This window comes from Sus scrofa, chromosome 10, assembly GCF_054392235.1.
Source record: "Sus scrofa isolate SSC_HxYL_T2T_F1_AM1 chromosome 10, Sscrofa_HxYL_maternal_Yorkshire_Landrace_v2.0, whole genome shotgun sequence".
In the NCBI taxonomy this organism is placed as follows: domain Eukaryota; kingdom Metazoa; phylum Chordata; class Mammalia; order Artiodactyla; family Suidae; genus Sus; species Sus scrofa.
In genome coordinates this window covers 55,338,124-55,364,313 of record NC_139392.1, presented here as the reverse complement: position 1 = coordinate 55,364,313, position 26,190 = coordinate 55,338,124, and the positions used below count along the sequence as shown (strand labels likewise).

The 26,190-nt window shown below is 44.4% G+C and overlaps 1 long non-coding RNA gene across 2 annotated transcripts in view; it reads left to right on the top strand.

The window, feature by feature from the left end:
* LOC146399436 (uncharacterized) overlaps positions 1–26,190 on the top strand; it is a 244,054-nt gene that overhangs the window by 196,058 nt on the left and 21,806 nt on the right. The window contains exons 7-8 of one of the 2 annotated variants that reach the window (XR_014817726.1): positions 9,398–9,500; positions 20,800–21,015. This is a non-coding gene — a long non-coding RNA (uncharacterized LOC146399436). Of the gene's footprint in view, positions 1–9,397; positions 9,507–20,799; positions 21,016–26,190 lie in introns of those variants that run through there. The other variant, XR_014817724.1, reaches the window with a different exon arrangement.

The window sequence follows — 26,190 nt, the reverse complement described above, 5'->3', positions numbered from 1 at the left end:
GTACTAGTTTTTAGAAAAAAAATTTTTTTTTTTGCCTTAAAAGAGCAGTGGGGAGCAAGGGATGCCTCAAAATAAAGGACTCAAGATTGAAGACGGAGTAGTAGGAAGACTCATTCAGGCCAGTATAGGTCTGAGAATGGGGAAATTATGGTTTATGTAAATGTTTCAAAGCCTGATGAAATAAAAATAATTTAAGGTAACAAAAATTAGGAGAGATAGGGGAGACAGGAGGCCTTTCACACAGGGCCTCAGTCCAAACTGTTTAAAATCAGTCCAAACTGTTTAAAAATAGAATAAGTATTTTAAACTGCCAGCAACAAATGGTGACTCTAGGCTGCTAAGGACTTAATGATTTCTTTCTTTTTTCCTTTCTTCCTTTTTCCTTTCTCTCTCTCTTTCTTTCTTTTTCTTTCTTTCCCCCTCCCTCCTTGCTCCCTTCCTTCCTTTACCAATTTCTTTCTTAACCTTAGATGACAAAGAAACATTTATCTAAAATTCTGCAATTCCCTCTACTTCAATTTCATTGTCCTTTTTTGAGGGCTTATAAAGTCAGATTAACTATTTTTATTTTTTATGTTTTATCGTTTTGCCTTTTCTAGGGCCGCTTCCCACGGCATATGGAGGTTCCCTGGCTAGGGGTCAAGTCGGAGCTGTAGCCACTGGCCTACACCACAGCCCCAGCAACTCGGGATCTGAGCCGCGTCTGCGACCCACACCACAACTCACGGCAATGCCAGATCCTCAACCCACTGAGCAAGGCCAGGGATCGAACCAGCAAACTCATGGTTCCTAGTTGGATTGGTCAATCACTGAGCCACGACGGCAACTCCCAGATTAACTATTTTTACATGGCACCCATTTTATGATTTCATTCTAGTGAAATTATTGTCTTGATGTCCTTGTCTACTTATCTAGCAAACATTTATTCTTTATTTTATTTTTTCAGCCTTATTGAGATATAATTGACACATAACATTCACTCTTTTATCTGTACCTTTTTCAGAGAAATTCTGAAATACTATTTACAGACTCTTGCGTAGCTCACTTCTGTTTGGCAGAAGTTATTTCCTTCTTAGAACTTTTCTATATTGCTAAGCTTTTAATGCTTTTACTACAAATGTAGGTTTTACTTAAGAAGATAAAGGTAGATAATACTCTTTCATGCATTCAGTTTTAAAGGTTAGTGATTTTTAAGATTACGTTTAAAATTTATTTATTAATTTTTTTTTTTTTTTTGTCTTTTTAGGGCTGCACCCTGGGCACATGGAGGTTCCCAGGCTAGTGGTCCAATCAGAGCTACAGCTGCTGGCCGACACCACAGCCACAGCAACGCCAGATTCGAGCCCCGTCTTCGATCTATACCACAGCTCACATGAATGCCAGATCCTTAATCCACTGAGCGAGGCCAGGGATCGAACCCCTGTCCTCATGGATACTCCTCTAGTTCATTAACCACTGAGCCACAACAGGAACTCCAGATTATGTCTAAAATTTCTTACTGTGAAAGTTCCCATGTGGTACAGCTGGTTAAAGGTCCAGCGTTGTAGCTGTGGTGCAGGTTACAACTGTGGCTTGGGTTTGATGCCTTCCCCAGGAACTTCCACATGCTGCAGGCACATAAAAAAAAAATATATATATATATAATATAAAAATATATAAAAAAGTATATAAATAGAATATATAAATATAATTATATATTATATACATAATTTTTATATAATATATAAAATAAATATATATATAAATATAATATATAATATATACAAAAATATATATAGTTGAAGATAAAATAATGAAATTTCGGAATGCATTTGGGCTATGACTTACCATCACATTAGGAAGATCATTTTGCTACTTCTCATTATTCATTTGAAAAGAAGATTTTTTTAAGATTCTTCCTTTTTTTACCAACACAACTGAACTCATGAAACATTTACCCTTTCAGGTTAACTTGCTTAATTAGAAGTATGAGCTTTTTCCTTAAGTTTCAGAGTCTCTTTTTAAATAACTCAATTGAACAAGGAGATCCTGCTGAATAGCATTGAGAACTATGTCTAGATACTCATGTTGCAACAGAAGAAAGGGTGGGGGAAAAACTGTAATTGTAATGTATACATGTAAGGATAACCTGACCCCCTTGCTGTACAGTGGGGAAAAAAAAAAAATAAATAAATAAATAACTGGATTGACATTGCTAATACAGAATCCCAGCCCGAAGGGAGGAGCATCCCACCACTGGTTTTATTGGTCTCGGAGAACAGTAAGGCCATTGAAAGGACTCAGAGAAACAGCAACATCAGTGCGTGTTATATGTGATACCTGGATCTGTTGTAAACGAAGAAAGACAAATTGGAAATTAAATATCAACTGTGCGGCGATAATAAGAGCTCTGGTTGAATTTCCAACAACTAAGAAATTTGTTTAGGTCAGACCTGTGAGCTCACCTGTGACTGTATGACTATGTTTCCATTCGAATGGAAACGGATCATTTTAAGGAGGGAACTGAAGTTTTAATAAATGCATTTTCAGCTTCTGTGGCAGAAGTTTAATCTCTCTCTCTCTCTCTCTTTTACTCCTCCTGGTACTATTTTTTCTTTCCTTCTCTTTCTCTCCAGCTGCCGTCCTCATCTTTCCTCCCCCGGTTCTGTCCCCACCTTTCCCGTCTTCTGTTCTTTTCTCTAAATGCACAGACATTATTGACTTAGGCTTCCCTTCCAGATCCTGACAGATGCTAGCGATGCCCTAACACCCTGCGTCTAGGGTAGGCTTCGCTGTGCTCTAACCCCAGTGTTTATGCTGCCTATTAAAGGCATCACTTTTTGGAAATATATAGGGAGTTAAATGATCTCTGACAGCTGTGAACTGCAGGAAAAAAAAGGACTCCATTGTTCAAAGAGCTGCCTTTAATATTGAGAAGCCCTTGGTAAACACTGGAGTCTGAAGTATGGCAAATGTTAATTGGCCGTAAACTTAACAAGAGCTGGTTTTCCTCCCTTCCCTCAACCTCCCCCAGATCCTTCCCCCACTGCCTCTTCCCGAGTTCTAGTTTCTTATACCACACTTCCATCTGCTTTTGTAAACTCACCTCGATGGTATCTAAGACTTTTGGAAATGCAATTTTCACCCAACACCTTTTTCTTAGAAGCAGATAGTGCACAACTCAGACTAATTAGAGGCAAGAAGGCTAACATGCTGAACCTTCAAATGTACCGTCTATGGATGGCCTTGGCACCCCAGATGAATTTCCCTGATACTTCCACCTTTGTAAGCCATCAAATGCCCGTTTCCTTCTCTAGCATTGGTAGTGTTTCTTTCCTTTTCTTTTTTTTTTTGGTCTTTTTGTCCTTTTAGGGCCACACTCATGTCAGATGGAAGTTCCCAGGCTAGGGGTTGAATCAGAGCTGCAGCCACCAGCCTACGCCACAGCCACAGCAACGCGAGATCCGAGCTGCATCTGCGACCTACACCATAGCTCATGGCAATGCCGGAGCCTTAACCCACTCAGTGAGGCCAGGGATTGAACCCATGTCTTCATGGATACTGGTCAAGTTTGTTAACCCCTGAGCCACGATGGAAAATCTGGCAGTGATTTTCAAAAGCAAACTTCATCCCTGGGCATTTGATGAATAGGTAACAAGGGTAATAAGAACAGTATAAGATCATTAAGTTGTTCAGAATGAAGAATCGTGGAAGCCTCTGTGGCCTTCTTCCTACCTCGATTGTTCTCACTACCCTCTTCCATTAGCCAAATTTTTTGTGTCCTATTAGGTCCCACTCAAGCCCTACTATGTCATACTTTTTATGACTTCTCTAGTTGACACTGTGAGTTTTGTTTTATAATCAACATTTGTAGTACTTGTAATAATTAAATACTCACATATTTTTTAACATATATTTTGGCCAGAATTTACATTTTATAGAACTTTACTGTATAAAAAATTAGTGTCATTAGAGAGTTCCCGTTGTGGCTCAATGGGTTATGATCCCAACTAATATCCATGAGGACGTGTTCAATCCCTGGCCTTGCTTAGTGGGTTAAGGATCTGGCATTACCGTGAGCTGTGGTGTAGGTTGCAGACTTTGATCGCATCGCGTGTTGCTGTGGCTGTGGTGTAGGCTGGCCGCTACAGCTCCGATTCGACCCCTAGCCTGGGAACTTCCATATGCCTCAGGTGCAGCCCTAAAAAGACAGGAAAAAAAAAAAAAGTTTGCCGGAGCTCCTGTTGTGGCTCAGCAGGTTAAGAACCCAATGTGGTCTCTGTGAGGATGCAGTCTGATCCTTGGCCTTGCTCAATGTGTGAAGGATCCACCGTTGGAGGTATAGTTCGCAGATGCTCTCAGATTTGGCATTGCTGTGGCTGAGATGTAGACTGGCAGCTGTGGCTCTGATTTGACCCTGAACCTGGGGGGTGGGACTTTCAGTCCCTTCCTCTGGGGAGAAGAGAAGGGCTGGAGATTAAGTTCAATCACCAATGGCCAATCCCATTTCGTCAATCATACTTATGTACGAAACCATCATAAAAACTCCAGGAGCACCTTTCCTGGCTCAGTGGTTAATAAACCCAACTAGTATCATGAGGATGCGGGTTCCATCCCTGCCCTTGCTCAGTGGGTTAAGGATCCGGCATTGTCATGAGCTGTGATCGCAGATGCCACTTGGATCCCATGTTGCTATGGCTGTGGTGTAGGGTGGCAGCTGCAACTTCGATTAGACTCCTAGCCTGGGAACCTCCGTATGCCGTGGGTGCAGACCCCCCAAAAAGCCAACCCCCCAAAAAAACCCCAACTCCAGTGGATGGAGTTTTGAGAGCTTCCACTTGGTGAAAAAGTGAAGATTTGAGGACAATGGTGTGCTCAGAGAGAGCAGGAAAGTTCTTTGTGCTTTCCCCATACCTTGCCTTTTGCACCTCTTCCATTTGACTGTTCCTGGTGCATAACCTTTTATATAAACCATATCCTTTTATAATAAGCCTATAAACTACAGAGTAAAAGTTTCTCCGAGTTTTGTGCCCCCTCTCCAGCAAATTAATTGAACCTGAGGAGAGCATTGCTGAAAATTCCAATCTATAGCTGGTGAATCAGAAGCACAGGTGACAATGTGTGACACTCTAAAGTGGGGAGGGCGAGGGAGGAGTCTTGTAAGACCGAGTCCTTAGCGTTTGGGACCTGATACTATCTCCAGGTAGACAGTGTCAGAATTGATTTCAGTGGTAGGATGCCCAACTGGCACCTAATAATTGCTTGGTGTAGGGTGAAACGCCCCACACTGTAACTGAGTGCAGAATATTAGAAGGAATGTAACAACATAATAAATGCTGCCTATGAGAAAGCCCCAGTTCAGCCATGAAAAACTGGATGCTTTTCTCCTAAAATCAGGAACAAGAAAAGGGTGCCCACTGTTACTGCTCCTATTCAACATAGTACTAGAAATCCTAGCCAGAGCAGTTAGGCAAGAAAAAGAAATAAAAGGCATTCAAAGCAGAAAGAAAGAAGTAAAGTTGTCAGTTGTCTCTCTTTTAAGATTATATATATATATATAGGCTGCACCCACAGCACATGGAAGTTCCTGGGCCAGGGATCGAATCCGAGCTGCAACTTTGCCCTCTGCTGCAGCTGTGGCAATGCCAGATCCTTAACCACTGCAGCACAGCGGGAACTCCTAGATGACACAGTCTTATATTTAGAAAGCCCTAAAGACTCCACCAAAAACCTGTTGGAGCTAATAAACAAATTCAACAAAGTTACAGGATGCAAAATCAACATACAAAAATCAGTTGTGTTTCTGTGCACTAACAGTAAGTCACCTCAAAAGGAAATTAAGGAAACAATCCCATTGACAATACTATCGAAAACAATCTGTCTTTATTCACATGTTTATAATGCACTAGGATGAAGGCTGCTAACCACCTTTGCACATTACTCTCAGCTAGCATGGACCACATCAGAGATGACTGGGAAGCTCCAGCATGACCCACTGAAATGGACTAAAGTTCACTCCTAAGGAGGAGTGGCTCATCGTATATGTGTGTGACTTCTGGGTGGTGCCCTCTCCAGGGACAGTCACATCTCCTCCAGGAGTGGCCAGCATCATTGTCATAACCCTGTCCTCTATGTTTGGATTCTGTATGCATCTGTCACGCAGCTCCTGCCTTTTGATCTGGAGTCCATGTATAACTGGCATCACAGCTCTTAACAATACTAGAGTCATCCATCTCTGCCTCAAATTGCACAAAGTTTAGTATTTCAAAACAGAGATTTTTCAGTTTCCATTGTGACTCGGTGAGTTAAGAACCTGACTAGTATCCATGAGGATGTGGTTTGATTCTTGGCCTCACTCAGTGGGTTAAGGATCCGGCATTGCTGCAAGCTGTAGTGTAGGTCGCAGAAGCTGCTCGGGTCTGGTATTGTGGCTGTGCAGCTTCAATTAGACCCCTAGCCTGGGGACTTCCATGTGCCATGGGCACAGCCCTAAAAAGAAAAACACAACAAAAAACCACAGAGATTTTCTTCTTTGAAGGCCCAGAATGATGTGACTAGCTTCTATTCCAGCTATTTCTCTCCCTATTTGTTGTTGTATGGATTTATGCAACTCTGTTTATTAATTTTTTGAGTCACCCTTCCAAATGAGAATGTTTTCTGTTTAGTATGAACTTAAAAAGCCTGGGAGGGGTTGAAACTCAATTACCTAGTGTCAGGTTGAAACAGGAGGAGCATAATCTAAATGCTCTTGGAAATTTTCTCATTATTCAAAAGCTCTTTTTTTCCCCCTCCTCTGATCATTTCTTATAATTCAATCTCTTTGGGTTGAAAAATGAAGTGTAAAGTGATGTGATGTGCCAACTCTTCCACTTTGCAAGTGTCATGTTTGGTTTTTTTCTCTCTCTACTTACAGGACTCACTTAAATTGCTGATGTTAATTAGCAAACAAGAAAAGAAAAGAGGGAGTGGATAAGCAATGAGATCCTGCTGTATAGCACAGGGAACTATATCCATCACTTGTGATGGAACATGATGGAGGATATTGTGAAAAAAAGAATATATATATATATATATATATATATATATATGTATATATCTGTATGACTGGGTCACTTTGCTATATGGTAGAAATAGAACACTGTAAGTCAATTATAATGGAAAAAAATCTTAAAAAAAAGAATTGACGGGCATAAGAAGAATTAGAAAAAAAAGAAGAAAAAGAAGAAGGAAGCAGCAGCTTCTTTGACAAGCAGGGTAGTTTGAAGTCATGTGCCTTACCTGCAATGATTGCGTGGCGACGAGGTGCACACCCGTGCACGGTGGGGTTGGAAGGGTCACTCAGAGCATTATCAGTGGAATCTTTTCCTAGGTGGTCTCAGGTGCCTCTGCCTTTTATCCTGTGGAACTGTCTGTGTTCTTTGCTGTCGGTTGAAATATTGTTTTGTACCAGAGCCAAATCCCATCAAGATGGCTTTAAAAATAATGAGTTGCAGTCATTTTCTTAAAAAAAGGAAAAAGAAAAGGCTAATCAGTAAAAGTGGTACAGAGGGGAAAATTGGCATGCCCGCATCAAGTGATTTAAGCCCCTTAGCAAGTAAGGGCTCCCTCCTTCAGGCACAGACCACGCATGGTATATTTAATTGGAAGTTGGGTGGGAGTTTGGCAGGCAGGCAGTCCAAGCCAGAGCAAGCCCTGGGGGAGAGGTGTGTGTGAGAAGAAGGTGCGAGGGGGCGGACTGAATACCTGAGCAGTCAGGATCGCTAAGGTCTCCAGGCAAAGGCGCCCCTGCTCTCAAAACATCCAATTAAGGAGAATGACAAAGTCATATCACTGCTTCCCAGCTCATTCATTCCTGCCACTGGAGAATGCAGTTTGTTTTCCGTATCTCAAGCCCCAGGCAAGAGTGTGCAGTTGTGGGCGAGGCATCCTTGTAGTGGAAAGGTGGTAAAGCCATCAAATGTGGGGTAGAAGGGAGCTTAGGGTCCACACCAAACAACCCTGACACTTTGCTCAGGGAGAGAGTGATGCTCAGAAAACCCAGATTTTCTGGGAGCATAGCCAACAGTGACAAAGCCTGACATGAATCTCAAGCCTCCTCCTTCTAAGGCCAGGCATTCGTTGGTTGTGCTCTAAGGCTTCCTGAGCTCTTTGAGTCTGCTCAGGCTGCTATAACCAAAGACTACAGGCCAGGTGGTTTAAAACAACCAACATATTGGAGTTCCCATCGTGGTGCAGCAGAAATGAATCTAACTAGCATCCACGAGGATGCGGGGTTCCATCCCTGGCCTCACTCAGTGGGTCAGGGATCCAGTGTTGCCATGAGCTGTGGTTTAGGTTACGGATGCAGCTTGGATCCTTCATTGCTGTGGCTGTGGCTGTGGCTGTGGCTGTGGCTGGCAGCTGTAGCTCCAATTCAACTCCTTCGACCTCTAGCCTGGGAACTTCCATATGCTGCAGGTGTGGTCCTAAAAAGTAAAAAAACAAACAACAAAAAACCAAACCAAACAAACGAAACAACCAACATTTTATTTTTCACAGTTCTGGAGGCTGGAAGTCCAAGATCGAGATGTCAGCAGGGCTGGTTTCTTGTGGGGCTCCCCTCCTTTGCTTGATGACGGCCACCTTCTTGCTGAGTCCTCAGTGGTCTTCCCTCTGAGTGAGCACGTCCATAGCATCTGCGTTCAATTTCCTCTTTATATCAGGGCAGCAGTCCGAGTGGGTTGGCACTCACCCTAATGGCCTCATTAATCACTTCTTTAAAGTCCTGTCTCCAAATACAGTCACATTGGGAGGTATCGGGGGTGAGCCGTCAGTCTATGGATTTGGGGAGCACACAAGACAGCCGGTAACAGAATGTGACGAACGACCCTGGAAGGAGTGGTTCCCACTGTGGGTTAAGAATCTGACTGCAGGAGTTCCTGTCGTGGCTCAGTGGTTAACCAATCCGACTGGGAACCATGAGGTTGCAGGTTCGATCCCTGGCCTTGTTCAGTGGGTTAAGGATCCGGTGTTGCTGTGGCTGTGGTGTAGGCTGGTGGCTATGGCTCCTATTCGACCTCTGGCCTGGGAACCTCCATATGCTGTGGGAGCGGCCCAAGAAAAGGCAAAAAGACCAAAAAAAAAAAAAAAATCTGACTGCAGTGGCTCAAGTCACTGTGGATGTTCGGGTTTGACCCCTTGGTGGGCACAGTGGGGTAAAGGATCTGGCATTGCTGCAGTGGCTCAGGTTCAATCCTTGGCCTGGGAATTTCTATATGCCGCAGGTGCAGCCATGAAAAAGACAAACAAACAAACAAAAAAACCATGGAAGGAAGATCTGATATTTGGCCTGTCCTTTGGTGGCTTCCATGTGGTCACTGACTCAACCTATAACAAACACTCTGTAGCTCCAGCCTGATCTCATTGTCTTTCGTTTCAGAGATGAACTTGTTTCTCAGTGATGGAATATTTGAGGCTATGCAAATTCCACCAGGGGCCTGACCCTGGGTCTCAATGTTAGCTACGGATGGCAGAAATAGCTGGTGAGTATCTATAAAATGTGATGGTCTTTAAGATTTGCCGAGATGCTCCAGAGAGGAATCCTAATTTGGAATCCTAATTTCTCTGTGTTTCATACATCCTTTATTTCTTTCCCCCTGGGATTCACTTTATAAAACTGTAGTTCATGTATTTAGATAATATGTAATTCATTTTATATAACATACAACTTTTTTTTTGGTCTTTTTAGGGTCACACCTATGCATATGGAGGTTCCCAGGCTAGGGGTCCAATCAGAGCTACAGCTGCTGGCCTACACCACAGCCACAGCAACGCCAGATCCAGGCTGCATCTTTGACCTACACCACAGCTCATGGCAATGCCGAATCCTTAACCCATTGAGCGAGGCCAGGGATTGAGCCTCATGGATGCTAGTCAGATTCGTTTCCACTCAGCCACAATGGGAACTCCAACATGTAACATTTTAAAATAATGTTTTTTCCTTGACTTCATGAGCCCTCTAACATCCCTCTGTATTTAGGATATATACTTTGTACCCTCCAAGAAAAAGAGTCCGTACAGAGGCCAGTGAGGCTCTGTCTACAAGAGCAATGCAGGATGGTGGCTGGAGTGGAATCTTAGATTGTAGCTTTTACATCTTGGCCATCACTGGTCAAATGTGCTCAAGGTACAGAGAGTGAAATTGGTTTTCTACAGAGAAGAAAAATGCTTGTAGAAGAAAGGGAAAAGCAGCAACACTTTTAGAGAAAACAACACTTACGACTTATCCAATGCCTCTGAAGGTACCAACGCCCCCAGGTTTCTATCGGCAACACTGATCTTTTCACTGTGCAAGTCTTAAGATGCAGTTTCCTATCAGGATGAGCTAGCTTACTGACACTGGTGTGACAGAAGCATGGGGATCAGGCTGCTCTGTCAGAAACGGCCCCTGCCGTGGCCACAGTGGGGTCACCCCGTCACTGTGCTTTGTGAACCCAGCATCCTGCGCATCTGGCCGCCAGACCCTCTCCTGCCAAGTGTGCAGAAGGAAAGCAGTGAGCGGCTGCTGTCTTAATGAGTTCAGCATAAGATGCTGCATTCTCTGAAGCTATCCAGATCCTCCTGAAGCCAAAAATGTTGGGTCAGAGTGAGTAAATCATTGCCTCTCCTAATTTTCAAAATGCCTATGTGTATTTGTGTGTAGGTGGTTGCTTTTTATTGTAAAGATATAGGAGTTCCCATTGTGGCTCAGCAGGTCATCAACTCAACGAGCATCCGTGAGGACTTGGGTTTGATCCCTGGCCTTGCTCAGCGGGTTAAGATCTGGCGTTACCATGAGCTGTGGTGTAGGTCGAAGATGTGGCTCATATCCTGCATGTCATGACTTCAGCTGTAGCTCTGATTTGATCCCTAACCTGGGAACTTCCATATGCTGCAAGTGTAGCCTTAAAAGGAAAAATAAAAAAATTCTATTAAAGCTAGATAGCCTTGGCTCCTTGCCTTCACAGTTGTGGGTGTAGATCCACTGTCAGGAGGGGATGTTAGACACAGCTGAAGAGCCCTGGATGGCAGCCGGAGGGTTTTCAGCTTTCTGGCCCGCCTACTGTGCTCTCAACTTCTGCCAGCGACCCTACCCACCTGCAGCTCAACACCTTTGGGTCATGGCCTTTCTCCCACCTCTCTCATCCTAGGAGATAAGAAAGCAGAAGCTATAGCTTCTCTAATAACCTATATGGAAAAAAAAGAATAAGTGTAGATGTATGGATATGTATATATCGCTTTCCTGTACTCCTGAAACAAATACAACATTGTAAGTCACATAAATTTTTTTTTTTGTCTTTTGTCTTTTCAGGGCCACACCCATGGCATATGGAGGTTTCCAGGCTAGGGGTCTAATCGGAGCTACAGCTGCCGGCCTATGCCACAGCCACAGCAATGCCAGATCTAAGCTGAATCTGTGACCTACATCACAGCTCATGGCAATGCTGAATCCTTAACCCATTGAGCAAGGCCAGGGATTGAACCTGCAACCTCATGGTTCCTAGTCAGATTCATTTCCGCTGTGCCAAGATGGGAACATCCCCCCTTTCTTTTTTTGGTAATAATTTTTTTTTTTTTAAAAAAGGAAAATGGCAATTCTCTATAAAACAAACTTCAAGTCACAAAATATTGTGATCTGATAGAGAAATCAAACCCACAGCAATGGCAATGCTGGATCCTTAACTGCTAGGCCACTGGGGAACTCCCTGATGCCGAGCATGTTTAACACGCTTATTTGTGGTCTGTATATCTTCTTTGGTGATGTATCTATTCAGATCTTTGGCCCAATTTATTTTTACTTTTATTTTTTTTTTGGTCTTTTTTTTTTTAGGGCCACACCCATGGCATCTGGAGAGTCCCAGGCTAGGGGTCTTATCAGAGCTACAGCTGCTGGCCTACACCACAGCTGCAGCAACTCCAGATCCAAGCCGTGTCTGCGGTCTATGCCACAGCTCACAGCAACGCCAGATCCTTAACCTACTGAGGGAGGCCAGGGATCGAACCCTCGACCTCATGATTCCTAGTCGGATTCGTTTCTGCTGCATTACAACGGGAACTCCCAGATCTTTGGTCCACTTTAGAATTGGGTTGTGGTATTTCTGATGGTTAAGTTTTAAGAGTTCTTTGTATATTTTGGATAACAGTCCTGTTTCAGATATGTCTTCTAATTGCCTTGAAAGTGTCTTTCATAGAATAGAAGTTGTCAATTTTGGCGTTCCCATGGTGGCTCAGGGGGTTAAGAATCCCACTAGTATCCATGAAGATGTGTGTTTGATCCCTGGCCTTGCTCAGTGGGTTAAGGATCTGTCGTTTCCGTGAGCTGTGGTGTAAGTTGCAGATGCAGCTCGGATCTGGTGTTGCTGTGGCTGTGGTGTAGGCTGTCAGCTGCAGCTCTGATTCGACCCCTAGCCTGGGAACCTCCATATGCCTCAGGGGCAGCCCTAAAGAGCAAAACAATAAAAAATAAAAAAACTTGTTAATTTTAATAAAGTCCAAATTAGCAAAAACTAACTAACTAAATAAAAGCTTCCACTTGCAGTGTGGCTGTGGGTGGGTGTGAATATAGGCTCAAAGAGGTGGGAGGTGGCACTGAACAGGCCTCGCTCTTCACTCTTGTTTCAGAGGCACCGGGACCCAATTTGGAGCCCGTGTATCCAGGTCCTGCTTTACAGCTCACTGGCTCCCCGGAACCTCGTTCACCCGGCTGACTTCATTTTCCTCCTCTGTGACATGGGAGACGTCACTGCCGTGCCCGTCTCACAGGGTTCTCGCAAAGATTAAACAAGCGAGAGAGTGTGTGTGTGTGTGTGTATGTAATTTGGAGCTGTGTAACATGTATAGGTGCCTATGCACACGTCTGGATGCTTATAGTACCAATAGTTAATGCATAATGTCTGACTTTAATTTGTAGGGATGAATCATTCTTATCTCCATGTCATTGTTTTATGTGACAATAATGCGAGACAAAGATGGGGGAGAAAAATTTGAGTTTATGATTTAAATTCCAGAAAGATCCTACATGAAGGGAAGGAGGAGGGCACAGTGAGTATGTGACAAGGGCTCAGAGAGTTCAGTATGTGTGGCTCTCAGATTGTCTCATGTGTGTTTTGCAAAATCACATACTTTGACAGCTAGCTTTTTTTTTTTTTTTTTTTTTGGTTTTTAGGGCATATGGAGATTCCCAGGCTAGGGGTCCACTCAGAGCTGCAGCTGCCAGCCTACAGCACAGCCACAGCAATGCCAGATCTGAGCTGCGTCTGTGACCTACACCACAACTCAAGGAACGCTGGATCCTTAACCCACTGAGTGAGGCCAGGGATCAAACCTGCAACCTCATGTTTCCTAGTCAGGTTCATTAACCACTGAGCCATGACGAGGACTCCATTGACAGCTAGCTTTTTAACAATAAAATATTCCCCTGATAAAAAAAGTTATCATTAACAGTCAGAAATATCAACTGCCATCCTACTCTGGTTCACATCCTCTTAGAAAGACAGCAGCTAGTATTCCAGAACTGTGTGAAGAGGCACTTTTCCAAATTAAGTTTCTTTCTCCTTATCTCCCACCCTGTCCCTGCTTCCCGCCTTTTTTTTCCCAGCTGGAATTCCACTTTTGCTGGGCTCTGCAGGCTGGGCTTGGGTGCCAGGCTTGGGTGGCCTGTGAGCAGCCAGGGGTCAGGAACCACCAGGTGGCGCCCATACCGGGGTGGGGCTGGTTCCACCCACCTGAACAGGGTCTCCACCCAGCCTTGCCCACGCATGGGAACCCACCCAGACTTGACAAGGAGGTGGGGGCCTGCAATGAGCCTCCTGGAAGATAGGCGGGTGTCCTGGGTTCCTCTCTCTGAGTCAGGCTCTGGAACAGACGCCGAGTCCAGATGGACACCCCATAAATGGAGGGGCACCTGGCTGTCCAACCTGGAGAGAGCCATCCAAGCTTGAGGGGTGTCTCAAAAAGAGGGAAAAGGCTCACGGGAGTTTCCGAGAGCTCTACTCTGCCCTGTGGTTGTTTTGTTTGTTTGTTTTGAGTAAAATCCACCTCAATGGGCAGCTCTTGGATTTTTTTTCCCACATGAATATGGCTCAGTATTACATTTGACTTAAAAATTTCCCCCATGCCAAAAAAAAAAAAAAAAAAAAAAAGAAGTAGCTAAGACATTGAAAGAGAATACAATGGGAGTTCCCGTGGTGGCACAGTGGAAACGAACCTGACTAGTATCCATGAGGATGCGGGTTCCATCTCTGGCCTCCATCAGTGGGTTAAGGATCCAGTGTTGCCATGAACTGTGGTGTAGGTCGCAGATGCGGCTCGGATCTGATGTTGCTGTGGCTGTGGCTGTGGCCAGCAGCTGAGCTCCGACTGGACCCCTAGCCTGGGAACCTCCATATGCCGAATATGCAGCCTAAAAAGCAAAAAAAAAAAAAAAAAAAGGGAACAGATGATCCTATCTAAAACAAACAAACAAGCAAACAAAAAAACAGAAACCGATCATGGCCAGGAAGAGTGGATTTGGGGTTCCTGGGGTAGGGAAGGGGAGGGAGTGGGGGGATGGGCATTTTGGGGGCTGCAAACTGTTATATTTGGAATGGATGGGCAGTGGGATCCTACTGCACAGGCCCGCCCACCTCCAGAATGCTGTACAATCTGTGTGATTGAGTCACTTTGCTGTACAACAGAACCTGATGAAACATTGTAAATCAACTGCACTTTAATAATAATGATAAAGGCAACATCCTTTATGTATTTTTAAGTATTGGTGGAAAATTTCCTCAGAGAGTCTGAAGGCCTCCATATTACCCTTTGTCTCCACCTCCAGTGCCAAACTCAGACCCATTTCTAGGGGCTCAGGAGCCAGCATCTCGGCTCTGTCCACAGAGTGTATTTTCCAAGTCCTCAGTCCCAGGAATTAGGGAATTCTGTCTCCCATTTTTCTCTACGAGCCCCCAGTGGTCGCATTCTGGAGGTGGGCGGGCCTGGCAGTGCCCTCACTGCACAGCGGCAGGAGGGTGCTGAGACCTGACAGAGGCACCCAGGCAGCCCGCCACCCGCCGGCCCTCCTGATCTCCAGCTGGCAGGCCTTGTATGGTCACACAGGCCAGCCTCTGGCCTCTGAGAAGGCTCATTCCCCCCCCAGGGCAACTCTAGGTGTGCAAATCGCTCAGAGAAGGATCATTTTAAATCGCCTTTAAAGCCTGATTTGTAAATAATCTAAGACCAAAGACAGAGCAAGTTAAATATTTATTTGAAGATTATGTCTCTAAGGAGGGATTGTTGAAAATTAGTGAGTGCTTTGCTATCCCCGCTTTCCCCTCCCCTGCTGGAGGGCATATTATTTTTACGGCTGTGTTTGACAGCCAGAACAAGCCTCTGTAGATTTAGTGGTTGTTTGTAGTGGCATTTATGTGTTTGAATGAGCTGGGCAAACAGGAGGGAGGGGGGCGGGGGTGGTTAATTAACTCTGTGGCTCTCTCCTCACACTTCTACACTCTCGGGAAATGCCAGTAAAAGAACCATTCACAGGTTTTTACAAAAGAAATCCTTCCCTTACCATGGCAGGTTTGGAAAGCATAGCAAATTGGTGCTCCTGCCATCGCGACTCGGGAACTCCAGAGGGAAAGAAAGTTGGCAGAAAATGTCTATGGCTATAACTTCTCTGACGAGAAGATGAGCAGCCTGGGAATTCCTGGGATAACACCAATTACTCATTCACCAGATACTTTCTCATCACTGGATAGTTCCAGGCCCTGAGTATATACATATATGTATACACACACACACACACGTATTATGTATATACATATGTATGTACACGCATATATGTACACACATGTATATCTGTGTATACATGTACATACACATGTATGTCTGTGTACATACATATATGCACAATACATGCATGCATGTATATGGATACACAATACATACATACATACGCATACATGCATGTATCGTGCACACATATATGTGCATATACATATATGTACATCTATATATACATGTATAGGTGCACTTATCTATGTGCATATGCACACGTACACATGTATACGGACACACATACATGTACATATATGTATACACACTCACATATTATGTATATACATGTATATCTGTATATGCATATAGATGCATGCATATATGTACCTATACACGTATACACGGACACACAATACACACATGTATGCATATGTGAACACACATACATGTACATGCATACATACATGCATGTATGTCAACCTACTCTCTGAAGTGTGTGCAGAGAGATCTTGGAAAAATCAACACCAGATCTCTCGTTCCATCAATACATTGATTTAGGCAACTGCAGCACTTTTCCCTCTAGGACACATATCAGAAGATGGGTGGGGCTGGCTGTGGGAGGGCCCCTGGAGTCTCATCCTATTTTCTGTGACCTCCTGGGAAGTGCCTCTTTTCTCTGGGTTTCATCTTTGAAATGTTGATTAAGTAGAATGTTGGATTAACTCAGTGTTCCCTCTACTTGCATGATCTTATGATCTTAAGGGTAACCTCTTTAGAGTAACCTTGGATAACCTCAGATTCAGTAGATCTGGATTAAGGCCTGAGAACCTATGCTTTTTTAATAATGGATTGGGTAAATTTTATTGATTTTCTTCTATTACTCTAATAAAGGCCCAGGTGATGGTTAGGACTCGAACTGTTTGGAAAGAACTGTATTGGACGGTCTTGGGTGGCCTGCTGGATATGATACTCTACAGTCTTCATTTTTTCCAGAAGCTCCTTAACTTCCTTCAATAAATATCTCTGGAAAAACTTTATTAAGAGCACTGATAATTAGTAGACTTTTTAAACAGGAAAAAGAGAGAAGCATGAGAAAAAAGTCCATACACCAATATTGTGTACATTGATGCTCTGTAGCTCACTGACATCTCATTGGATGGTGTAGCAGTGATACAAGGCGGACAGATTCCCTTAGTGATAAATGGTACAGTGGCAAAGTTAGGGCAAGGCCACTCTATTGTGTCAGGACTTGAGGATGGCAGAGAGCTCATGCAGTGGTGAGCAGGCATGAGGCTCATCTACTCAGCTTATGCACACTGGAGGCCCCTGGGCACTGCTTTGTGGAGGCCTGCAGTGGGAGGTGGACCTGCAGGCAGCTTTTCTCTCCTTGCCCTGCCATCCATTCCCTTCCTTGGTTTCCACATCCCTGGGTAGTACTTGCTCTTTTTTCATCTCTTCCCAAGGCACCATCACACCTGCTCTTTCCTCCACCCCAAGACACATGTTCTCCCTCAGCAGCCTCCACATTGTCCTGCAAGAGGAATGAGGGGAGTCCTCTTTGTCATGCACATGGTCTCTGCAATGCCTCATTCTCTGCCTCCTTCGTGATCTGTGTCCAGCTGCCCAGCAGCTCCTGCGAGATGGCTCAGGCTTTTGGACACTAGTGACCCCTCCTCCTCCTTCCCTCATTGTCCCTTCAGGCTCAGAGGAGGGATCAGCTTCCTGCTGTTCTCATTTCTGTGTTGCCTTCGCATCTCCTACTCAGCTCCTCAGTGCTTCCATCATCTCTGTGTTAATTCCCTGCATTAAATTCTCTGTGCACACATTCCTGTTTTCTGTCTTGGACCCTGATTAACCCAGCTCTTGAGGCAGGTCCCTAGGCTTAATTGTGAGATTCAGAGCCTTAAATGCAACAACAGTATCTGACAAGTGACTGGCTGAAATGCTGTCATCGACCCAGGGTCCCAAGTTCAGTATGTCACCCATCCCAGTTCCCTTTCTCCATCAAGGTTTTTGGTGTACCAGCTCTTCTGGATTATTTGGGCTCCAATTCCAGCATTCTGTAAAACTCTGTCCTCTACTTGACCCTCACATTCAAAACCTTGCCAGTCCTCTTAGGACAATCCCACAATGTGCCCATATCCACACATTTATATGTATTCCCATCACCTGCTTCAGGCCATTGTCCTTTCTCTTGCTGCAGAGGACTCTGCTGGCCCCCAGGCCTTCAGTATCTCCCCACCTCCAAGCCACACATATACTTCCCGAGTGACAGTGAAACAATTCCATTCTCGCCGCCACAGACAAAATTAAGGTCCAAACATCATGACTAATGAGCGCTCCTGTCATCTCACCCACTGACACAGCCTTGCTCTCACTCACCGTTTCTCAGGCATCCCCCATGTTTCCTGCTTTCACCCTAGTCCCGCCTCTCAGCTTCCCCTTCTTATTTCTACCTATCTCCAAGCCTTGGTCGAAAGCCACTCCAGCCTAAAGCCTCTTCTAATCCTCCTATCTGGAACTAATCTCTCCTTCCTCAATGCACCCCTGCGTTTCTTTGTCCAACTCCTTCGCCTTCATTGCATTCTGCCCCATGGGGTAGCTACATCGCTTAAGTGATCCCAGAAGTTCAGGGTTTTGAAGGAGATGCTCCTGCATATTCAGCTCCTATCAAATAGTTGATTCTTACTGGAGACTGCGTGGAAGCCATGTTACTGTGGCTCAGGTCACACTACAGGCCACTTGACTGTGTATCACAGCAATGCTTTCATCTCTCTCTCTGTAATATTTACTGTTTTCTTTTTTTGCCTTTTTAGGGCCATACTTGTGGCCTATGGAGGTTCCTGGGCTAGGGGCTGAATCAGCTGCAGCTGTTGGCCTACACCACCCCCATGAGCAACCTAAACTGCAGCTCATGGCAATGCCGGATCCTTAACCCATTGAGTGGGACCAGGGATCGAATCCACAGCCTCATGGATACTAGTTGGGTTTGTTTCTGCTGAGCCACAAAGGGAACTCCCTCTGTGTGTGTGTTTACACGCACGCACACACACACACACACACACACACATATATATTTATGTTTATACACATATATATGCTTATCTTTTTAGGGCTGTACCCATAGCATATGGAAGTTCCCAGGCTAGGGGTCGAATCAGAGCCACTGCTGCTGGCCTACACCACAGTCACAGCGATGTGGGATCTGAGCCACGTCTTCGACCCACACCACAGCTCATGGCAATGCCTGATCAATCCTGCATCCTCATGAATACCAGTCAGGTTCGTTACCACTGAGCCACAACAGGAACTCCCCTCTCTGTGTATTTAAAGCTATCTATTTTCTCCATCAGTCACATTGCTATTTTTTCTTGGAAACAGTACTTTCTTCTCTCTTTAACCCGGTCTCCTAAACATAATCAACAGATGCGAATGATGTGTTACACCAATTTTGTCCCAAGTTATTTACTTATTGTCTGTCACAGGCATGTGGGAAGTTACTTACATACTTTGTTTTAGCGAATCCTTTCAAGGAGGGATCCTCTTTATTTTATAAGTGAAAAAAACAAAACCCCAAAAGCCCACCAAGGCTCATAGCGATTAAGGAATTTTACCAGCATTATGCAGCTGGCAAGTACCAAACCAGGATGTTGAACCCAGGACTAAATGACTCACAGCCCAACACTGTGGAAGGAAGAGGTCCTTTACCTCCATCCTGGTGGAGGATGATGCACCTGATGGTAAGTGGTACAGTTTGCATCCATAGAGCAGAAGGCAAGTCCCGCCTCTTGTTTGCTCATAGGCCTGGGACCACCCTTCTGTCTTGGATTTCCCTGGACACCATGAGATTGTTCACCTCATAAGCATAACCCTCTTCATCCTCAACAACTCAACAGTTGAAGAATACTCCGTCCTTTTGAGTGATCTGGAGGCTATGGCCACCTCAGTCTCCTGGAGGTGGATCTGACCATTAAGAAGGATGCCTCTCACAAGGTGTGAGAGGAGCAGTGGAATTTCTGTCCAGCCCCCGCCCAGAGCCTGGGCGGCCCAGAGCTGCTGGTTAGCAGTTCTTTCCTGGGTCTTTCTTGCCTGCCTCGTTGGTTGACATTTGGGGTCTGGTGAAAGGTGTAGGGTTGGGGTGAGCTATTTTTCAAGGCTTTTGAATTCTCTTGCTTTCTTTTGCCTTTCTTTTCTCATTTCTTTTCTTTCTTTTTTTTTGGGGGGGGTGGTGCACCTGTGGCTTATGGAAGCTCCCAGGCTAGGGGTCGAATTGGAGCTGCAGTAGTTGGTCTGTGCCACAGCCATGGCAATGACAGATCTGAGCCACCACGTCTGCAACCTACACCACAGCTCATGGCAGTGCTGGATCCTTAACTGACTGAGTGGGGCCAGGGATTGAACCCACATCCTCAGGTGTACTAGTTGGGTTCATTACCATTGAGCCACAATGGGAACTCCTGCCTTTTAATTTTTATTTTCAGAGACTCTTCGCTTCTTCATTCATTGCAAGAGCTCAAAGGTATTGAGGCCTGGGTGCCTAGAGGCGCTGGGCTCATTAACAGGAATCCTGTGAGTGATAGCAGTGTGAACTTAGTAACAACGAGGGGGTGACTCGACTTTGATCTGTTTTAGATAATTCTCATTGTCTTTTTCTCTGTTGCCTTATTTCCCTGCCACCCTGAATTTTTTTCTTCTTCTTTTTTTTTTTTTTTTTTTTTTTTTGTTTGGCTTTCTTTTAGAGCTGCCCCTGTGGCATATGGAAGTTCCCAGGCTGGGGTCAAATTGGAGCTGCAGCTGCTGGCCTGCACCACAGCCACCACAACACCTAATCAGAGCTGCGTCTGTGACCTATGCCACAGCTTGTGGCAACGCTGGATCCTTCACCCCCTGAGCAAGGCCAGGGATCAAACCTGCATCCTCATGAATCCTAGTTGGGTTCTTAACCCACCGAACAACAGTGGGAACTCCCCCACCCTGAACTTCTATCTTTCCTTTTGCTCTCTGCCTGTCTCACTTCTCCTGCGGGCTTTTATTTTGTTCCCTTAATAGGCAAACAGGACACAGCTTCTCAGTGTCTGCCCGCCAGACTTCTTGGCCTTGGGCTGGAAAAGCTGTGGAAGTTCTCAGGAATCCCTGCAAGCCTGGCTCCAAGGATCCCCTTCCTCTCACCCTCACGGGCCACAGAGAGCAGCCAGAAACCTTCCAGGCGCAGACCAGGTTGGACTGGATTCAGCAGCCTAATTACCACCAGAAAATTAAAGAAAGGTAATAATTGCTTTTAAATACTTAACAAAGGCAAGTCTCACCTCGCAGGTTTGTAAATTTGTAGTGAGGACTGATTACAAGGGAGCACTTGTACTGCCCTCTTTGTGTCTGATTTGCAAACTAGAATGCACACGCCCCATATGCATAATTGGGTCCTCACGGTCTCGGCATCAATGTGGCGATGCAGCCGAAGTTTATTTATCCAGCGCTCATTCAAAGAAAAGCTGAATGGAACAAGAAAACTCCCACTTTGCGATGGGATTAGATACCATGGAGTATTCCTCCCCCGTACTCTTTCAAGGATTTTTTTTTTTTTTTTTTTTAAGTTTCTAAATCTGCTTGGGAAGAAAAAGTAAATTGCCAGAAGTGAGATTAGTGGGGAATATTGTTCTTAGGACAATAGTGTCTTTATGGCTTGACTGGTATAAGCTGCCCGCTTCAAAAAAATACAAGGGCTGGAGGTGTGGGGGTTCTTAATTGCCTACATCTGATCAACTGGCAGCAAAAAAAGAAGAAGAAAGAAAGAAATCTCATTCAGCTCTGATTTGGCCTGGATCAAGTCCACTTGCTAATCAGAGTTTAATGAGGATGCCACTGGCCCTGTTGTATTTGCCGACGCTCCCACTAAGGTCCTTGGCCTCTGCTTGTGCAGGGAGCACTTTCGTCCTGCCGCCCCACGAAGCAGGATGCAGGCTGAGATGGAAGAGTCCTGGCCCGGAGAAGTTAATTAAGTTTAGGCCCTTGGCATTCCAAGTCACCGGAACCTGTGGTGGGAAACCTCACCCACTGCACAAAGGAGACCTACGTGGGGCTCTGAAGGACTGTCCCTGGCGGGGGTGGCTGGGCTTCTGTGTGCCCCGCTGCCAGCTCTTAACCCCTGGAGCTGTGTCCCCTTGACCGCACAGACGGAAGAGGCCCGCCGGACTGAGGGCCGCCTTGGATCCAGGAGGATCCAGGAAGTGCTTGGGTCATCACCCGAATGTCACCCATAGATGTGCAGACGCCTGATTCTGCAGAAAGTCAAGGCTCAGAGGAAAGACTGATTTTTTTTTTTTTTTTAAAGTTGTATGCTCTTTGGTTTAAAAAAAATTATAAAAAGCAGAAAGTTGATCCTTAGGTATGCAAGGTACCATCTCTTCTGTCTTTCATTGTGTGTCATATAATTGCCGAGAAGGGACCCCAGAGTCTGTGGCCTCCATGGGGATGCTGGAGCGGGCCAATTCCTTGGAGACCTGAAACACAATTCACAGCATGCAGGGAGCCCCAGAGTAAAGGGAACACCCCTTCTTTGCTGCGTGTTTGCATTGATGGCAAGCGAAAGTGTGAGAGTGGTGGAAGGACTGGGACGTTTGGAGGCGGAGTTGGGACTGAGATAATATGTGAGCATTGCTTTGCATGTCAGAGTCACGTGGTAAGGGCTCCTGTGTTCCCTCTCCACCTGTGGTTCTCAAAACCAGCTCTCAACAGCTCCCCTAAAGAGCTGGTGTGCTCACCAGCCCCAGAGCTTCTGATGCAGCTGGTCCTGGGTGGGGCCTGAGGATCTGCATGCCTCACAAGCTCTTAGTGATGCTGAAGTTGCTGAATGGCAGGCTGCACTTTGACTCGAAGCCTTAGATTTCAGAGTGATCAGGCAGTGGCTTTGCTATTGCACCTGAAACCACCTGCATTTCCAATATCGGGGATAGAATTTATTCTGCTTGGCCTGGTAATGCCTTGTTAAGTGGTTTTTTTTGTTTTGTTTTGTTTTGTTTTAAACTCTCTTTCACATGGACAACTTCAATGTCCCAGGTATTGTGTGGAACACATTATGTATGTCATCCTGTTGAATCTTTTTAAAATTTTTTTATTTTTAGGGCCGCACCTGTAGCATATGGAAGTTCCCAGACTAGGGGGCGAATCGGAGCTGTAGCTGCTGGCCTACACCACAGCCACAGCAACACCAGATCTGAGCCGTGTCTGTGACTTACACCACAGCTCACGGCAACGCCGGATCCTTAACCCACTGAGTGGGGCCAGGGATGGAACCAGCATCCTCATGGGTACTAGGGGGGTTCATTACTGCTGAGCCACAATAGGAACTCGGTTGAATCATTTCTTTTTCTCATCCATACTTCCAAACAGGTGCGTGGCTTCCTCATTCAATTCCTAATAACCTTCACTCAAAATGTCACTTTTGCATGAAGACTTACCTGATATTTCTTCAAAATCAAAGCCACACACCATTCCTTAGCACATCCTGGCCTCCTTTTCCTCTGCACCCCCTTTTCCTTTCACCATGTGTTTATCACTATTGAAGTACTCTCCTTTTCGTTTGTCATTTGAATACCCACAATACTATGTAAGTTGCACAAAGACAGGAATTTCTTTCTTCCTCCCTTTCTCGCTAACATATGCCATTGGTAACTTGATAGGAATTGCATTGAATCTGTAGATTGCCTTGGGTAGTATAGTCATTTTGATATTGATTTTTCCAATCCAAGATCGTGGCATATCTTTCCATCTGTTTGTATCATCTTCACTCTCTTTCTTCAGTGTCTTATAGTTTTCAGAGTAGAGGTCTTTTGCCCCTTTAGGTACTGAAAAGAGCCCTTCCCCCAAAGAAAAAGAAAAAAATCTTTCCATTTGCAAAAACATGGAATGACCTAGAGGGTTTAATGCCACATGAATTAAGTCAGAGAGATAAAGACAAAAACTGTATGTAAACAACTATAATGGAAAGATAAAAATCATTAATAAAAAAGATAAAGTTTATTGAGTTAAACAACTCACAATGAGATACTACCTCATCCTCATTAAGATGGCTATGACAAAAAATTTTTAGAAAATCACAAGTTTTGATGAGAATGTGGAGAAACTGGAACCCCTATACACTGGTGGTGGGAATATAAAAAGGTGAAGTCACTATGGAAAACAGTGTGGAGGTTTCTTGAAAAACCAAAAATACATGTCACCATACAATCCAGTAATTCCACACTTCCAATTCCAAAAGAATTGGAAGCAAAGCCTCAAAGTGATAGTTATACACCCATGTTCATAACAGCATTATTCATGGGAGCCAAGAAGTGGAAGTCACTGAAGGGCTCCTCAGTGGGTGAGTAGGTAAACAAAACTGGCCCTTGCACACAATGGAATATTATTTAGCCTTAAAAAGGGAGGAAATTCTGACCCATGCTACAACATAGATGAACCTCGAGGACATTATGTTCAGTGAAATAAACCAGTCACAAAAACATAAATCCTTTAGGATTCCACTTATATGAAGTATCCAGAGTTCTTAAATCCAGAGACTTCTAGAAAGTAGAATGGTGGCTGGCAGTGGCTGGGCGGAAGAGGGGAATTGGGGAATTTTATTGAGTATAGAGGTTCAGTTGTGCAAGATGAAAAAGAGACTGGCAGCACAGCAGCATGCATATACTTAACCTCACTGAACTATATGCTTAAAAAGGACTAGATGGTAAATTTATTTGTGCATTTTACCACAATTAAACCCTTTAGGGAGTTCTCTTGTGTCTCAGTGGGTTATGGATCTGGCATTGTCCCTGCTGTGGTAAGGAAGGGTTTGATCCCTGGCCTGGGAAATTCTGCATGCCACAGGTGCGGCCAAATTTTTTTTTTTAAGAACATTTATGAAAAAGAAAAGCAAAAGCAAAAGAAAGCTCTCTGAAAAAAGAAGAGAAAAAAGCTTTTTCAGAAGAAAGCTGATGGGCTTTGAAAATTCAGAAGATTCTATTTAATCAAGTCTGAACCTCCTTTTGAGGAGAGTCCTTAGCATTTTAATTTCTAGTGGTTCCCTAAAGGTTTGGGGTAGTGACCACTCTCGTTCTTTCTCTCTCTAGTGACATTAGACTTCTCTAATCAGTTTCCCAATAGTGTAGTGGTATTTTCACATGCGAGGCACCGAGAGTGTTCTGAGAAGACAGGCAAAGGCATATCTTGGCCCCGAGGGGCTCATAAACTAATGCAGACAGATGCTTGCTTACAGAGCCTGATCCTGTTCAGATAAAATGAGATGCAATTTGAAATCTAGCCTCTAATTCCAGCTTAAAAAAAAAAAAAAAGACGATTGTCTTGGTTTTATTTATAGCTTATTTCTCAGTGCCAGCGCCTTTCTCATCCAGGTTCAAACTAGTCCTCCCTCACATCCAAAGTGTGTGGGGATGACAAATGACACTGACTCATTGCTCAGCTCCGTGAGAGAAAGACACTGCAAGTGTACATTATGCTACTGTCTACTCCATGATGTAAGCGAATGTCCAGCTTCATTTTTTATTGTGATAAAATAGACATTATAGAAAATTTACCTTTTTTTGTTGTTGTCTTTTTACCATTTCTTGGGCCATTCCTGCAGCATATGGAGGTTCCCAGGCTAGGGGTCGAATCGGAGCTGCAGCTGCCGGCCTATGCCACTGCCACAGCAACGTGGAATCTGAGCCAGATCCAAGCCAAGTCTACCACATACATCACAGTTCATGTCAACGCTGGATCCTTAACCCACTGAGCCAGGCTAGGGATCGAACCTGCAACCTCATGGTTCCTAGTTGGATTCGTTAACCACCTGACCCACGAAGGGAACTCTGAAAGTTTACCATTTGATTTGATTAGATTTTTTTAGATTTTTAAAAATTTGAGTTTTTGACAAATGAAGATAGTATCTAGTTAGGGCCTACAACATGATGTTTTTGGCATGTGCATATCCTGTGAAATGATTACCATAATCAAACTAATTAACACATGTTACCTCTTTGAAAACTTTTGTATCATTATTTTATTTTTTACATTTATTATTTAAAATTTTATTGAAGTAAAATTGATTTACAACATGTTCATTCCAAGTGTACAGCACAGTGGTTCCGTTATACACACACACACACACACACACATTCTTTTTCAGATTCTTTTCCCCTCCAGGTTATTACACACATTTACCATTTTAATCATTTTTAAGTGTACAGTTCAGTGCCATCAATCTTGCTGGACAATCATCATCACCATCCATCTCCAGAATTTTTTCATCGTCCCACACTGAAACTCTGTACCCATGAAACAACTCCCCATTTCTCTCTCCTGCCAGGCCCCCCAGTTTAATTTTTAATTTTATGGTAAGGGTTAAATGAACACACAGACCTGAAAGGCTTCTAGAGGACCTATATGCTTCCACAATGTGTTTCTCTTTTT